We start from the raw sequence: 5,812 nt of genomic DNA, 5'->3' as shown, positions 1-5,812 counted from the left end.
TAATTGCATCAGGAATTTTCATACGAAAATGTGCATGGTTTCAAACAAATATGCTTTGGTTATAAACTTATTCTTGATTGTTGCTTTTTCCCCTCCTTATCCCTGACTAAGTAATTGCACTCACAATTTTAAAAATTATGGATTGTAGATCCAGAGTTAGCTGGGTCGTAGACACATGAGGGATTCATGTATTTATTTTGGTAAGTTCAAAGATCAAGGCATTTAACAGTATCTTTCGCACTCCGAGTCACTTCACTAGTAGTCAATCTATCGATGGTTTTGTTAATTGTCTGGTCATTTGACCTTGTTTGTATATAAACACAAATTATGAGATATGTTTGTTAATGCCTAGTGTAGGGTAATATGGCCGCGGGTTGGCAAACTAAAAATGTGATTAATGTAATGCAGAGTACAAGTACACGGCGGATGTTTTGCACAAGATTGTGCTTTATGTATATAAAAATGTTATGTTGTTAAACATAGATTGTAAAATGCTATAATAATATACAGGTTCAATGCCCCTAGATGGAGTACACACAGATAGCGATATTGAGACTTGCTTGAACTTAGTGGATTATGTACATCGGGTCTTAACTTCGATTACGGCTTGGGACAGAATCGTGACACTAGGATCTACTTTTCTTTGTCTTATACTTAATTAAATGGTTGCGTTCACTTTGAGAACGAAGATCTCCTGCTCAACTTTTGTGCACGGCCATTGATGTTTCACTCTCAAATTTATGCCACGCTATCAGGAATTGATTGAATCCCTTTAATTAATTGAATAACTAAATTCCATCAAAACATTCAACTTTGAACACAACTTTTTCTTTTAAATATTTTTTTTTACTAGGATAAGACTTTGATTTTAAACTGTGTACTCAAGGAACTCGTCTAGAAAAACATAACTTTACATTAACAATAATTTCTGGTTGGATCCACGTTAGGATTTTAAACGTGTGAATTCTTACGCTAAATTCGTTATATTCTTTATAAAATTAATAAAAAAATTTTATGCACAACACATGCGTTCATGTGCAGTCTTTTGTACTTCAATATTTTTAGAGCTTTATTAAAGTTCCGTTGAGTATTGAACTCAATATCAAGAGATGCTGTTCCTTTATTGGAAAATTAAAATATACATAAAGCAGATATTCGTAATCCCACAAAGTCCAAGACGATGAATCAACATTCAATTCAACACCAATTGCTCTGCTCATCTAGAAATGTTTTATAATCAAATCAAGTGAAGTGCGACCCGGCGCTTACTGTGAATTTGGAATAGTCAGAGATCTTTCCAAAATCAATGGTCATATTCTTTGAATCTTTCTCTTTTACATTTTCTTGTTTTATTAGTTTCTTAACATCATCATTTCTTCTCATCGAGTAGCCAATTAAGTCAAGCAAACAACACAAAATTTCTGCTATGGCATCTTCCACCACAGCGAAAATCCTTGGGTTCACCAGAATCAAACCATTCCCTGACTCACCGAAATCAGCTGCTGAGCTCTCCCTTCCACTCACCTTCTTCGACATTTACTGGTTCAAACTCCCACCAGTTGAGCGACTCTTTTTTTACCAACTGAACAACTCCACGCCTGCATATTTCAACTCAGTGACCCTCCCAAAACTCAAGCATTCCCTTTCTCTTACTCTCCTCCATTACCTCCCTCTTGCTGGCAACCTCAAGTGGCCATCAACTTCCCCTAAACCCATCATTTTATACACTCCAGATGATGGAGTTTCACTCACGGTTGCTGAGTCCGCTGCAGACTTTAACCTTCTCTCAAGCAATGGAATCTACGAAGCTGTTGAGTTGCACCCTTTGAAACCTGCGCTGGTAACATCAGATGATTCTGCATCAACTATAGCCTTGCAAATAACCCTTTTTCCAAATATGGGGTTTTGCATTGGAATAACTGCTCACCATGCCGTTCTTGATGGTAAAACCACAACCTCTTTCATGAAATCTTGGGCTTATCTATGCAATCAAGGTTATACAGAAAACTCTCCCTTGCCACCAGAGCTAACCCCATTTCTTGATAGGAGTGTCATCCAAGATGTTACAGGGCTTGACCTTGATATGCTATACTTGAACCAGTGGCTAGCTAGTGTCGGGTCAGATTCAGATACTAAGGACAAAAGCCTGAAGATTTTGCCAAACGAAGGAGAAGCTCCTAATCTAGTTCGAGCCACATTTAACATCAGCCCTGAAGATTTCAAGAAAATGAGAGAAAGGGTATTGGCTACATTATCTGATAGCTCAAAACAGCTTCATTTATCAACTTTTGTGCTTACTTTTGCTTATGTAACTAGTTGCATCGTTAAAGCAAGAGGTGGAGAACGTGATAGAACTGTTTGGATTGGATTCACAGCTAATTGCAGGGCACGTTTAGACCCACCTGTCCCTGAAAATTATTTTGGAAACTGCAATACCGTTTTCACAGATTTATCAAAAGCAAGAGATTTCATGGATGAAAACGGGTTTGCGTTTGCCGCAAAAAGGGTAAGCAATATGGTTAAGAGATTAATAGACAAGGGGGTTTTCGATGGAGCAGAAGAGAAGCTGAAACCCGTATTCGATGTTGGTAAGGAACCAGCAGGGTCAGTACAAGTTATTACTGTCGCTGGATCGCCTCGATTTGATGTTTATGGATCTGACTTTGGGTGGGGAAGGCCCTGGAAGGTAGAGGTTGTATCTATTGATAAGAATGAAGCCATTTCTATGGCTGAAAGTAGAGGTGGGAGTAGGGGAGTTGAGGTTGGCTTGGCTTTGAAGAAACATGAAATGGAGCGTTTTTCTTCTATGTTTCTCAAAGATGTTTAACAAGATAATCAAGGTGAGAAAGATGTTGATCAATTCAATGGCAATAGCCTTAGTGATTAGTGGTTAATTTTTTATAGATATCTTATGAATATTTTTGTAATTTGTGAATCCATATCATTCATAAGAGAAATAACCAAGTCTATGAAAGTTTCAATTAGAAAACCGTCTATGTAGAAACAGGGTGGTGATAGAGGGTCGTCTTTCAATGTTTCGAATTTTTTTAGTGAAATGAGTGGAGCTAAGCAAATATAAAGTTCGAGTATATGCTATAAGAAACAGGGGAAGAGTTTTTTGAAAAAAAAAAAGAGAAGAATAAGTGGGTAATTATTATGATTTGTATATTATTTAAAAAATTCCGGTAGAATACGTTGTAATTGAATCATTCAAAATTAAGGATTTAATTTTCACACTTCTTTACAAAAGTTTAGCTCGTAATATCGGTATTTATTTGGAGTAATATATATACAGTAAAATCTCTATAAATTAATATTTTTGAACTATAAAAATTTATTAATTAATCAAGATATTATTTAATTAATAAATTAATAATTTATTGATTTATACATTAATTAATAAAAAATTAATTTATCAAGGTATTTTTTATTTTTTTCAAAATATTAAACTTAATACATGTATTATATATTGTGATTATAAGAATATTACCTAATTACCAATTATGAATCATCATTATTTTATATATTTGTTTAACAAAAACAAGTTCAAGAATGTAATTAGCCTTAGTAAATAGAAATCATGAATCTATCTATTTTTATAACAAACGAAAATTACATTGATGCGTACTTAATTAATATACTCGTGAACATTAAGTTCAGTAAAAACATCTACAAAAAGAATATGCATTATCATAAATAGTAAAACTAAATACAATGGCTTCTCATCTCAAATGTGTAAAGAATTTAACGATGATCGATGAAATGCGTAAAGATTTGTATAAATATAAGATAAAAAATCCAAATTGCACCTAAAAGTAATTGCAACAATTGGTGTCAAAAAAGTTTAACTTGCAAGTGAGCCAATCAACAATATCAAATACGATCAAGAGGTCATCAGAGTATTTATCAGCCAATATCAAGTTTCTCTTACAATATAAAAACATTATAGTAAAGCTTCTTAATACATTAAGAAAAGTTTGAGATGAGGTCTAAGGAGACATCAATTTCAAGAATAAACAAGTAATATTAGAGTCGTATTTTACAAAGACCTCTCAATTGAGTCAAGCATATATATAATTTTTATATATAAACAGATTATTAATGTATATATCAAGTGCAACCTATGTATTTTTTTAAAATGTATTATCTTATAAATTTAGCGAATTATTAATTTACCACATTGGTGTTAAGACGAGATCAATCAAAAATATTAATTTATTGAATATTGATTAACCAAAGTTTTACTGTAATATAACATGAAAAATAAAATAACTTATAAATATGGTGTCGGATTTTAAAAATTATAGAGATGTTTTAGGAGGTTCGGGTAGTGCATATTTAAGGAGTGAATTGCTTAATATATGGCATCTTGTCCTAAGTGCTTGATATACGGACAAGCTTGGCCTGATTTTCAAATTTGTATCTTCGAAGGCTGAAAGCTATGATTCTTTTACGACCTAGCTTGTTGAGCTTTTATTTCATAAATAAAAGTTTTATGCTTTTCAAAATTTAAAATTTACATTTTTATTTGTTTCTAAATTTTTCTGTTTTATTTCTGATACGAAAATTAATTATCATTTATTTCTGTTACAAAGATAGGAACAAAAAATCCTTACTAAAAATCTGCAGTTTCCTTTAATTGTCATCTTTAAGGAGTAAATATTCAAAGACAATTCAATGCCACGTTAGATTCCAAAAATGGAACTTCAAAAGTTTATCCAAATTGTGACATTGATGCTGGCAATTGACATAAATGGTATAAGTGAAAGGGTGAAAATCCACTTATATAGAATGACACCAATTTTTTCCTTAAAACTTGGGTTCATTCCTAATTTTGTTGTTACAGAGAAGCATTTAAATGGTAGAGATTCAACCAAAACTAATACAAGCAAAAATGGGTGTTTTCAAAGGCAATAGGGCGCTAGTTGAAGTAGTGCTGTTTAGCTTGTTGCTGGAAGCAGCCCTTGTTGCTGGGAAAAGGCACGTCCATTTGATCAGTTTAGTGGGCGCTGGCGATTCCATAACAGTCCATTGCGCATCCGGAGACGATGATTTGGGTGTCCATGTGCTCAGCGGCGAAGGCCAGGAATTTCAATGGAGTTTTCGTGTCAACATTTTTAGGACCACACTGTTTTACTGTGATGTAAGTTGGCGAGACATCCCTGACTTTCACTTCGATGCTTATGATGATAAAAGAGACAGATATGAATGTAGTAATTGCCTCTGGTTATTTGCTCCTGAAGGCATTTATAGATGGTCTGACGAACTCCAAACCTGGGATTTCAGGTTTCCTTGGAGGCCTTCTTGACCACCCTCAAACGCATAAGTAGTGATTGATTGTGCTTATTTCCATCCTATTTTGCATTGGAAAATTAACAACCTTGCGGACCAAATAAAATAAACTGCTCCTTTGCATTATCCTTTTTTGATCGTCTCATTTCTTTTTTATTTCAAGTTGAACAATGAATGCCAACATGTTGTCCTGGTTTATAGACTGTCACTGCTGTTCATACGGTAGTGCTATCTGAGGCTTACATATCCGTTGAGAATAATACTCCTATCCAACACATATTTATCAGTAAATGTGACCAAATTAATTTCTTTTATGACAAGTATATTTATAAGTCGAAATTATATATATCGCAATTAATAAACATTTCAATTAAATATAAGATTTTTTTTTGAGGGCCTTGCTTTTTTGTTACGATTCAAATTCGGAAGCCATAACCGGCGGAAGGATTGAATGGAAAGGTTCCATCTAACCCAGGCAAGCATCAACCAATAGATCAAAGTCAATAATCAATTATCTCAT

The 5,812-nt window shown here is 33.7% G+C and overlaps 1 pseudogene; it reads left to right on the top strand.

Moving 5' to 3' along the window:
* Positions 1-1,276: 1,276 nt before the first annotated feature.
* On the top strand, positions 1,277-3,080 carry LOC18601669 (phenolic glucoside malonyltransferase 1 pseudogene; annotated as a pseudogene).
* Positions 3,081-5,812: the final 2,732 nt, after the last annotated feature.

This window comes from Theobroma cacao, chromosome 4 (assembly GCF_053813885.1).
Source record: "Theobroma cacao isolate CCN51 chromosome 4, ASM5381388v1, whole genome shotgun sequence".
In the NCBI taxonomy this organism is placed as follows: Eukaryota; Viridiplantae; Streptophyta; class Magnoliopsida; order Malvales; family Malvaceae; genus Theobroma; species Theobroma cacao.
This window is presented reverse-complemented; position numbering and strand designations above follow the sequence as displayed.